The sequence below is a fragment of the Coregonus clupeaformis genome, unplaced genomic scaffold (assembly GCF_020615455.1).
Source record: "Coregonus clupeaformis isolate EN_2021a unplaced genomic scaffold, ASM2061545v1 scaf3130, whole genome shotgun sequence".
Classification (NCBI taxonomy): Eukaryota; Metazoa; Chordata; class Actinopteri; order Salmoniformes; family Salmonidae; genus Coregonus; species Coregonus clupeaformis.
The window spans coordinates 41,065-53,411 of record NW_025536584.1 but is presented as its reverse complement, the minus strand read 5'-3'; the positions used below and the strand labels follow the sequence as shown (position 1 = coordinate 53,411).

The window sequence follows — 12,347 nt, the reverse complement described above, 5'->3', positions numbered from 1 at the left end:
ATGTGTCCCTCCTGTCTTCATGAGTTGTCAGTACCATTGAGTAGTTAAAGGACCGGTCACTGAGGTTGGTCAGAAATTTGCCTGATTCTGTCTCCCTCTGGTTGTGTGAACTCCTCAGGCTGCAGGACCAACAGGAACACATGAGGTCCTGGGTCAGACAGAGTGACACACCAACGTCAGTTCCTCTGAGAGTTTGTCATGTAAGATGTGGGTCTAACAGGTCTGGGAGTGTTGATCACAGCTATGTGTCTTCCTCCACGTGACCCCCTGGTTCTCTCCCACAGTGGTTTTGTACATAGTTGGGGTCAAATGCCTATTTCCAGGATGAAGTTTCCAACAGCACTCTTCTCAGAGCCATTCTTGCCGAGCAGCACAATCCTTAGCTCTGTAGCACTTTCAGACACTGTAACATAAACACCACCACAACCTTATTTAAAATGTTCGCTATAAAACATTGTTGAAAATGTTGCCACTAACATTTTTGTTTGCTTTTCTTTCAGTATTACACCATCAACATTAGGGACCATATTACAACAGAACAAAATAAATGCACAACTCTTCAATCTAGACAGAGGAATCGAAAATCAGTTGAAAAAAATCTGGTTGATATTTTATTGATCACTCACTCATAGGGGGCAATAACTCCACACTGTTGGGTCTCTGGGCCCCTGGATTCGAGACTGAAAACACATCAAATTAACACAAGCATCAGTATTCTGTAAAGTTGTTCATGTAGATTTTTTCTTGAATTGAATGTGTGTAACTCAGTGTAGTATTAAATGACAAACTTTTAAAAGTATTTAAAGACTAACTGAAATACGTTTTTGAAAAGCAAAAAGGAACAATTATAACCAAGACTAGGTGCTAAGTGGCATAAAAATTCCAAGTCCAGGCTCACGTGAGGCTTTGAAAGTTAAAAACCCTTTAATGTATGGGCTAAAACGTTATTAAAATACACCAACGCATATCGTCTTCATCAGGTCAGACACCCTGAGATTCCCCTCTAAGAGCAGCTGTGATTCTTGCCGGAATACCTGAAGCGCTCCTGCTCACTTCTTTACTTCTGAATACATTTTTGTTCAGTATGACGTTATCGCTAAGCTAATTTAATGTCATATCAATGTTACTTTGGACAATTTTTCAAATAAGATTGTTATAAACAGCTTTTATGAATATGTCAAGGTTTCTAAGCTTTAAGGCTCAAGATTGACATGCGTGAATTAATATAATTCGGTTGACTGACAACCCATTTCCTGTACAGCTGCTGCTAACGTTACGCTACTGTTCATGATGACAAGAGCAGTTTTTCACTGGTCAGCCCCATACATTTAGCTGTGTTGTCAACAATAAACATCATTCCTTGTAAAAGTGCTTTTGTACTAGGATTCTGAAGAGAAATTCTAACAGGAGGGAGGTGGATGCTAAAGTTAGCTATCTAGCTAGCTACCTTGCTAGATAGTGTAGCAGTCCTCGCTTACTATGAGCCACATTACACTGTAAAAAATATTGTGCTACTTAAAAACATTGAGGCAACTACTTGCATTAGCTTTTCGATTTCAACATGACGTATTTTTTACGTATAATATACTTCACCTTTAGTGTTTCACAAACACTAATATATTAAGTTAGCATTTTTTTTTAAAGATCTAACTTAATTGTATAAAATCCTGAAAATGTTATTGCTACATTAGATCTACTTAATCTCCGATTAGTTACTTTCATTGATAGTGTTTTAGTGTTAAACATGGCTTTATATACAGTATTTAATCCCTTGACATTTTTATCCACTATAGCAGGAATTGTTGAGCACAGTGCTCATTCCAATAGCATTAACTGGAGGTAAAGCATTGTAGCTTGACCTATTTGCCTCTGTCAAGAGTGGTGCACATGATCTTACTAATGGTGAGAGTGGGTGGTCTCATCATTGAATGTCAATTTGCCCGACCGTTTTGATATCCGTTCATCATGATCCATTCCACCTTATAGCATAACAAACTGTTTGATACTAATATACAAATGTGCTTTCTAGTTCTTCAGACATGCATACAACATTGTGTAAAAGTGTAGTAAAAGTTTAAAAATATATACACTACCATTCAAAAGTTTGGGGTCACTTAGAAATGTCCTTGTTTTTTGAAAGAAAAGCTTTTATTTGTCCATTAAAATAACATCAAATTGATCAGAAATACAGTGTAGACATTGTTCATGTTGTAAATGGCTATTGTAGCTGGAAAGCGACTGCTTTTTAATGAGTATCTACACCTAAGGCAGAGGCCCTTTTATCAGCAACCATCAGTCCTGTGTTCCAATGGCACGTTGTGTTTGCTAATCCAAGTTTTTCATTTTAAAATGCTAATTGATCATTAGAAAACCCTTTTGCAATTATGTTAGCACAGCTGAAAACTGTTGTGCTGATAAAAGAAGCAATAAAACTGGACTTTTTGAGACAAGTTGAGTATCTAGAGCATCAGCAATTGTGGGTTCGATTACAGGCTCAAAATGGCCAGAAACAAATAACTTTCTTCTGAAACTCGTCAGTCTATTCTTGTTCTGAGAAATGAAGGCTATTACATGTCGAGAAATTGCCAAGAAACTGAAGATCTCGTACTAACGCTGTGTGCACTACTCCCTTCACAGAACAGCGCAAACTGGCTCTAAACAGAATAGAAAGAGGAGTGGAGGCCCCGGTGCACAACTGAGCAAGAGAACAAATACATTAGGAGTGTCTAGTTTGAGAAGCAGACGCCTCACAGGTCCCTCAACTGGCAGCTTCATTAAACTAGTACCATAGAAACACCAGTCTCAACGTCAACAGTGAAGAGACGACTCCCGGGATGCTGACCTTCTAGGCAGAGTTGCAACAGAGCCACATGGCAAGTTGTTGGAAGAACCCAAAAATTCTTAAGTAGGAAGGAAGTATTATGAACATTTAGTAAGTTATACACAATTGTCCTTGTAGTTGTTTTTCACACAATTGGTTGTTTAGATTATGCATTTATCTTCCTGTTGAATTCATTATTTTATTTTTTTTAGGTTGGTTGGACAGTGAGTAAACATTTTTATGTCAAAATAAATATATTTTCAAGTATAATTTACAAACCACCTGAATAATTTCAGTGTACAATTCCCACCAAGTGGATTAACCCTAGGCAAGCGATGCAGGTGTTGGCCTTTCACGCCAGCAACCTTCGGGTTCACTTCCCTTCCCCTCCCAGTTATTCGCTACACTGGTGTGAGAAGTGAGGTCATCGAATGCACAGCCCGGACATGTGAGGGGACATGCCATCCCCTGTTCGGAGGGGGGCAGTTAAGCTCAATCCATTGATAAATCCATCGATAAATGTGGGAACCTTACAATTCCCACATCTGTCTGACACCTATAAAGAAACATCAGAATTATCACAATTCAATACTTCTTTAGATCTTCTATGTAGAAAAAGCCTTCCATTCTAACGGTCCTATGCTTGTAGGAGCAAAACAGTCTAAGCTTTCATGATGGGGGTCATTGTAGTCTCACAAACTCTTTGTAACAGAAGCTGCTCCGTCTACCGCAGAGGTGAATGGCTGCTATGGGCAGATCCAGAACAAATAGACGAGTCAAATGACACATCAGGAAGTCTGTAGCTCAAAACCATTGACTATGTATGAATGGACAAAGCCATCGATCACGTGACGGGTTTTTGTGCTAATTCTAAATTACACCGCGGCCGACATTGGCATTTCTCTTAAAATATATACAGTGGGGGAAAAAAGTATTTAGTCAGCCACCAATTGTGCAAGTTCTCCCACTTAAAAAGATGAGAGAGGCCTGTAATTTTCATCATAGGTACACGTCAACTATGACAGACAAATTGAGGAAAAAAAATCCAGAAAATCACATTGTAGGATTTTTAATGAATTTATTTGCAAATTATGGTGGAAAATAAGTATTGTGGAAAATAAGTAATAATGGCATAATTGCCAGAAAATGGCCTAACATTCATTTTTTGAAGTTCGTCCAAGTGTTTCTTGCACAGAGATTTCAAGATCACTCTGTTCAACTCTCATCACACAAACTCTCCCTGTCGGATGTATCTATGGTTATGCGGCTGCGCAATACAGGATTTATTTACTATTATAAACTGGGTGATTTGAGCCCTGAATGCTGATTGGTTGGAAAGCTCGCGGTATATCAGACGTGTACCATGGGAATTACAAAAACATACTTTACTGTTCTAATTATTTTAGTAACCAGTTTATAATAGCAATAAGGCACCTCAGGGGTTTGTGGTATATGGCCAATATCCCGGCTTAGATGGCTATGCCATAAGAACAGCGCCTTAGCCGTGGTACTTGGCCATACCACACCTCCTTGGGCCTTATTGCTTAAGCATAGCTGTCAAACAAGTTAAATCGGCATCCATTGATGGAAAATGATCTGAGAGTTTAATAAGGGCAATTTATATTTTCTCTTGCAACATATTCTTAAACTTGCAAGAATTATTATTTTAATGGAAAACCGAATTTTGCTTCTTAGCCTACGTTAATGACGTCGATATTCCTTCTTAATTTGCTCAATAACATCATGGGGAAAGGGTTTATTGGATGTAGTGCGGCAGGTAGCTTAGTGGGTAAGAGCGTTGTGCCAGTAACCGAAAGGTCGCTGGTTCTAATCCCCGAGCCGACTAGGTGAAAAAAATCTGTCGATGTGCCCTTAAGCAAGGCACTTAACCCTAATTGCTCCTCTAAGTCGCTCTGGATAAGAGCGTCTGCTAAATGACGTAAATGTAAAATGTAATAAATGTGTCAACTCCTCCCTTGCTGCGAAAAAACATATTTTTTCCCTTGTGGGCAGGTTTTCAGGGGTCTTTGGGCTAGACATTTTATCTTAACCTGGCAACCCTGTACCCATGACGCTTCTTCCACATTCCAGACACTGGCCCTGCAGCCACAGACAACTAGCTGGGCCACGATTACTGTACTATATTGTCATCGGCACTCCAGTAAATTAGTTCATGGTGAATCTTTTTGACAGTGATTATCAAACAAGTGGAAATTTAGCCACCAATTTAACTCCCCCCCAACTATGTCGCAAATGTGAAGTGCAAGTCATGCCTACTGATCATTATCGCATGTGGATACTCACTTTATTAACCGTAGCTGTCAAAGCGCTAGGAGGGAGAGAGCTGCCGCTCTAGCAGGCAGGGGAGGGGCCGTACCACAGAGTTTCTAAACCCAGACATGCAAGATTGCGAGACTTCGGGGAACGCTTGCGAAGCAGACTAAGTAGAACAAGCCGGGGTTTGGGGTTTAAGAAGTCAATGAGTAGTGAAAAATTATTCCTTAGTTGTTAATTTTCTCCGAAATCTAAAGGCACAACGTAGATTTGAGCCGATGTCTTAAGTATTTCAATATGTTATTACTCCAACTTCGTGAAAGTGGACAAACTGTCACGTTTTTATTTTGTCAAAATCTACTTTATATCCGAAGGAGTGCTTTTGAGTTGACGGCCTGCACATGCGCAGACAACCTTTAGCGCTAATGACTTGTTTCTGCGCATGAGCTTAGCTTGGCAAAGTCGCCATGACATCGCCTACAAGTGTGATCAGGGATTTCTATTGGAGAAGGAGTTTTAGCATATCTTCATACTGTACTGTCTTTGTCCGTACTGTGATCTACTGACACAATGAATTGCACAACTGAATGCATTCAACCGAAATGTGTCTTCCGCATTTTAACCCAACCCCTCTGAATCAGAGAGGTGAGGGGGCTGCCTTACCGACATTCGTCATTTTAATTCCTTCTTCCATTGATTAGATATCTCTAACTTTTTTGCCACACGCAGAGGCTCTGATGACTGTAGCCTCTTGCCGCTTTAATGTATGATTGGCAGCATAAATGAAACATTTATCTCTCTCTCTCTCTCTCTCTCTCTCTCTCTCTCTCTCTCTGTACTGCAGCTGTCGCATTTGGATCTGTATGTTTCCGTTCCGAAACAAACCCGCATTCAGGTGTTACATTTTTGTGAATAAACTGGAAAACAATATTGGTGTCTGCCTGGTGAAGGCCCTTCTCCAGAACCCCCGTTAATATATATATATTTCCTGTAAATGATTTACAGCTTAGAGAGTGTTGTAGGCCATACTAGATGAAGAGCAGTTTCCCAATATGAGCCACAAAAATTATATTCTGCCAGTTTGGCAAATTTAGTTAGAAATGTAGGCCAACAATTTAATGATATGGTTACAAGAATTGATTGAACATCAGGCCAACAGATATATTATTGAGGTTTTTACTGCTCTTACCTTTGTCTCTGAATGATGCAGCATCCGCCATTTCATGATTAAAATGTCTGCACTGGGACAGATAAATGTGAAAGTGAACTTAGCAAAACATGTTCCTCCTACTGTTAAAGGCACAATTCATTTGTGGAGTTGTGGGAAGACTGCAATCTACATGTTGAATTTGTTTACACACCACTAACTGAGCATTTGTAATCAGAATAACAATAAGACTGAATGTTCTCCACCTGGCACTACAGTGCATTCGGAAAGTATTGAGACCCCTTCACTTTTACGTTACAATCTTATTCTAAAAAGGATTAATCGTTTCCCCCCCCTCATCAATCTACACAATACCCCACACCAAGGCAAAAACATGTTTTATACATTTTTGCAAATTTATAAAATAAAAAAACTGAAAAATCACATTTACATAAGTATTCAGACCCTTTTACTCAGTATTTTGTTGAAGCACGTTGGAAGCAATTACAGTCTCAAGTCTTCATGGGTATGACGCTGTATTTGGGGAGTTTCTCCCATTCTTCTCTGCAGATCCTCTCAAGCTCTGTCAGGTTGGATGGGAAGCATCGCAGCCCAGGTATTTTCAGGTCTCTATAGAGATGTTCGATTGGGTTCAAGGCCGAGGTCTGGCTGGGCCACTCAAGGACTCTTATCTGTACGCCCAGACTTATGACTAAGTCACACAAGACAAGTTTGTATCAGTAAAAGCACTAACAAATAACAATAGACAATTCTCTAATTTGTAATTTTCCCCCACACTCCCATCTCCACAGAGTGAACTCTGGAGCTCTGTCAGAATGACCATCGCGTTCACCTCCCGAGTGCTCAGTGGTCTCAAGGTACTGCATCGCAGTGCTAGCTGTGCCACTAGAGATCCCGGTTCCGAATCCGGGGCTCTGTCGTAGCCGGCCGCGACGGAGACCGCAGGGCGGCGCACAATGTGGCCCAGCGTTGTCCAGGGTAGGAGGAATGGCCGGCAGGGATGTAGCTCAGTTGGTAGAGCATGGCGTTTGCAACGCCAGGGTTGTGGGTTTGATTCCCATGGGGTGCCCGTATGAAAAATAAAATAATGTATGCACTCACTTAACTGTAAGTCGCTCTGGATAAGAGCGTCTGCTAAAATGACTAAAACAAATGTAAAAAAATTATCTGGTCACCTCCCTGACCAAGGCTCCTCTCCCTCTTGCTCAGTTTGGCCAGGCAGTAAGCTCCTAGGAAGCTTGAGTGGTTCCAAACTCTTCCATTAAGAATGATAGAGGCCACTGTGTTCTTGGGGACCTTCAATGCTGCAGAAATTCTTGGGTAACTTTCCCCAGATCTCTGTGCCCTCGACACAATCCTGTCTCGGAGCTCTACAGACAATTCCTTCGACCTCATGGCTTGGTTTTGCTCCGAGCTCATTTTCAGGTCTCATAGCAAAGGATCTGAATACTTATGTAAATGAGGTATTTCTGTTTGTATTTGCAAAAAAAAATCTACAAACCTGTTTTTCTTTGTCATTATGGGGTATTGTGTGTGGCCGATTGATGAGGAATTGTTTTTATTTAACCCATTTTAGAATAAAGCTGTAACGTAACAAAATGTGGAAAAAAGGGTCTGAATACTTTCCGAATGCACTGTATCAAGAAGCTGATTAAACAGCAAAACTTTGAAAAGTCTGATTAAATGGCCAATTTGGGATTGGTACATCCAAATTTGGACTTTTAAATTAATGATACAGAGCCATTGATTCTTGAAGAATATACTGTAACTTATAAATGCCTCACAAGTTTAGTTAGACTGCCGTACCCCATCAGAACCCCCAAAAATATAAACGCAACATGCAACAATTTCAGGCTTAGTGGGAAAGACGCGTCATAAATTTTTTTGTAACAACTGCTTGCAGTTCTGAGCCAACCTGGATACTAAGGAGATACTGAGGGAAATCGACGAGAGCATCAACAGCTTCCAGGCTATGGAGGAACAACATACTCCATCGTGGCAAAACTCCAAGCTACCTCACAAAATAACTCTAACCAACCAAAAAAAAAAAAGAAAGAGTGATTCATCTACAGACACAGAAGATTTACTTACCGTTGATATGAGGCTAGTGCTCTTGCTGGAGGTAGCAGAGCTGAGGCTTGAGTTTAGTCAGAGTGAAATTCTCTCACGCTCCAAGGAGAGAACAAGGCACTCACAGCCATGGTCAAACCCTCGATTCCAACATGGATTGTCTACTCAGGGAAAACAGGGTGATGCGGGACTCTACTACTAAACATACAAACTCGAAGCATCTGTGAAAATCTAATATTTTCTGGGATTCCTGAGGATTTATCCAATAATCCATAGGGGGCGTCAGAGAGTTCATGCAATCCGTATGAAACTTCGGTCTTGAGACTGTAAATAAGGTGGCTTTCCCCACAGTGCACAGACTTGGAGCTCGGAGTGACAAAACCAAGGGTCAACCAACCCTATCATCGCAACATTTGAGCACTACCAACAAAAGGAGCTGATCAAAAAGCAGGGGAAGGAGATTAAAGGGTACAAATTCGGTCTCAATTACCAATTTCACCAGAGATAAACGAACGTCGCAAGAGGCTGTATCCTGGATAAAGGCAACAGGGGGAGACGGGTAAGCGTGCCTTTCTCATTGTGGACAAACTCTTTATAGACGGACAGTTCTTCCAAGACAGCTCCGTAACACCATGGCTGTACTAAGTTCTATGGCGGCCAGTGGCGATTTTAGCATGTAAACCTTGGTGGGGCAAAAAAAATTACTTGTGGTATGCATGCCAGCAAAGCCACTACACAACACTAAACAATACATTAATTGCACTATAACAGTGACAAACGGTGCCCACAAACTGTTAGGGCCTACATAAAGCTGTCCCAACAGCAGAGTCCCAACAGCAGTCCCAACACCTTACCACTGCTACACCTGGCTATCAGCGGAGCCTTGTCTGGCAGCGAAACAGTTCATTCAGCCTCATTTACTGCCTTTTTAAAAAACATAACTGATATGGCTGACTTTCTTAAACAAATGTGGTTTCTACTGACAATTGAGATGTACAAACTATGGCATAAGGGGATGACAAGCGGATAAGAGGCAATCCGTAATTTCGATTAAGACATTAATGAGCGAGCCAGGACGGCTGTAGTCAATATAACTATTTGTTCAGCACTTTTGAAATGTACAGCGATAAAATTCAGAACATGGGCCGTTCTTACAGTGTTCTCCCTGTATACCAAGTCAGAACCGTAGGATAAATAAAGGGGGCGTATAAGCAGACAATGAAAGCTCTTACAATATTAATTGATTACATTTCTCTAAAACAGGTTATAGGCTATATGTGCACCACCAAGTCAGAACAGTAGGCGAAATTAAGAGATGAAAATAGACAAAATTATTAGGGTGAGGCACATGGGCTACTAACAGCTTACTACACAACATACACTTAGTATTACTTTCTTAGCTACAGTATACATATCTCCCTGGCAAATTACATCATTTATGCAGCAGCATACAAGACATTTTTGGACTCACCTTGTTGTGATGTGCTCACTTGAACAGGAAGGTGGCGCAGCGGTCCTTCGTGTGCACATTTTGTCATCAAATAAAGAGAAAGAGGCCGGATTTACGATTCCGAGTTGAATGACCGTTCAAAACGTATTTACCCAGTCTGAGCTCGTTTATTCCTGACTTCCCAGTTGCAATGCTTGCAGTTAGCCACTGTCACCAATTCCTTCCAAACCACTCATTGTTGAATTTGCGATTTCCAACTTGTTGTGTAATGTTTATGTCCAATGGCCGATGAGCACCGATACGTTTTATCTATAATTGATCTTCATTATTTGTCTTCATATGACAAGGATTAAAAAGGATTTGCCATGTAGATTGTCGACTTGATTCATGATGATGACTGCTAGCTAAGATTTTGAAAGTAAGATGTTGACATGATCAGTCCAATCGAGCTACTGTACATATTAACGTGATTTGACGTCATTTTATCTGTGGCCAATGACCTTGAGCCTTCTTGGAAGGGCACTTCTAATGTAACTCTATGGCAGGACCCAAAGGGCTAGAATTTTCGATGTCTACCTTTACGAAGGACTTAAACTTGGCACATGACGCGTAGTGTCCCCATGAGTGACAGAACACTGAGGCCAATCACGGCGCCAACACTCCTATTTTCTGCTGGCTTACCCAACCACCACAGAAAGCATCTGAGCCTAGGCTGGAAACACCTGCATTTTGGAACTGCCTTACTCAAGTAAACGAAAAAGTGACAATTTTTTGCTAAAAATGTGGGGCTCAAAAGAGGAGGGGCCAACCAGCCCTGAATGACGGGTCGCCACTGACGGCGACGTCAGGTTATGGAAAAAAATAATGGGGACTGTAAAAATATCAGAACTCTCTCTATTGTTGAGAACTTATCTATCATTTAATATGTTTTTTGTTTGTCTATCCTTTGTATTTCTACATGTTTATGTTTACAATGGGAAGATATCAGAACAGGGACGTTGGGGAATAACATATTGAACGGGATACATTTGTACTGTAGTGAAGCCGTCGCTTTAGTAATGCAAGGTCTCTTTCATTATCATGTGAAACGTCAATTGCTATGGAATGGGATGTGTTTTTATATGAAAATGATGTTTAATGTAATTATGATGCAACTAAACTCAAAAAAATAAACGTCGCTTTATCAGGACCCTGTCTTTCAAAGATAATTCGTTTCCCATGCTTGTTCAATGAACCATAAACAATTAATGAACATGCACCTGTGGAACAGTCGTTAAGACACTAACAGCTTACAGACGGTAGGCAATTAAGGTCACAGTTATGAAAACTTAGGACATTAAGGAGGCCTTTCTTCTGACTCTGAAAAACACCAAAAGAAAGATGCCCAGGGTCCCTGCTCATCTGCGTGAATGTGCCTTAGGCATGCAGCAAGGGAGTCATGAGGACTGCAGATGTGGCCAGGGCAATAAATTGCAATGTCCGTCTGTGAGACGCCTGAGACAGTGCTACACAGGGAGACAGGACGGACAGCTGATCGTCCTCGCAGTGGCAGACCACGTGTGGAATAACATCTGCACAGGATCGGTACATCCGAACATCACACCTGGCGGGACAGGTACAGGATGGCAACAACAACTGCCCGAGTTACCAGGAACGCACAATCCCCTCAATGTGCTCAGACTTGTCCGCAATAGGCTGAGAGAGGCTGGACTGAGGGCTTGTAGGGCCTTATTGTAAGGCAGGTCCTCACCAGACATCACCGGCCAACAACGTTGCCTATAAGCACTAACCCACCATCGCTGGACCAGACAGGACTGGCAAAAGTGCTCTTCACTGACGAAGTCGCGGTTTGTCTCACCAGGGGTGATGTCGATTTGCGTTTATCGTCGAAGGAGTGAGCGTTACACCGAAGAAGCCCTGTACTCTGGAGCGGGATCGATTTGGAGGTGGAGGGTCCGTCATGGTCTGGGGCGGTGTGTCACAGCATCATTGGACGGAGCTTGTTGTGTCATTGCAGGGGCAATCTCAACGCTGTAATGAGTGGAGAACAGAGGGAGCTTCTTAAAGAAAACTAACAGGTCTGTGAGCCGAATTCTTACTGGTTGGTAGGTGATCAAATACTTATGTCATGCAATAAAATGCAAATTAATTACTTAAAAATCATACAATGTGATTTTCTGGCTTTTCTAGATTCATTCTCTCACAGTTGAAGTGTACCTATGATAAAAATTACAGACCTCTACATGCTTTGTAAGTAGGAAAATCTGCAAAATCGGCTGTGTATCAAATACTTGTTCTCCCCACTGTATATGCATGTACACGCGTACAAACACCTGCACTACATCAGCCTCAGGTAAACAGGCATTAGCAACACTGCTCCTCAGTGTCATTCAAATTTACTTTTTGTTTTGTTTTATTTACTTTTATCTTTGACCGTCATTCTATCCCCCACCCAGCCACTCCACTCCCCCTTGTCTCCAATTCCACATCCCAACCCTCAGCTTCCCTCAGCCTATCCCACCTATCTCTGCTGGCCACCCGCTCCGGTCAGCGGCTCCACTCCA

The 12,347-nt window shown here is 41.5% G+C and overlaps 1 long non-coding RNA gene across 1 annotated transcript; it reads right to left on the bottom strand.

Annotated features, from left to right (window-relative positions):
• Positions 1 to 315: 315 nt before the first annotated feature.
• Positions 316 to 6,320, bottom strand: LOC121580655. The gene is made up of 3 exons (XR_006660581.1): positions 6,285 to 6,320; positions 627 to 680; positions 316 to 403 (listed from the first exon to the last, which is right to left on the bottom strand). It is a non-coding gene; the product is annotated as an uncharacterized LOC121580655 (long non-coding RNA).
• Positions 6,321 to 12,347: the final 6,027 nt, after the last annotated feature.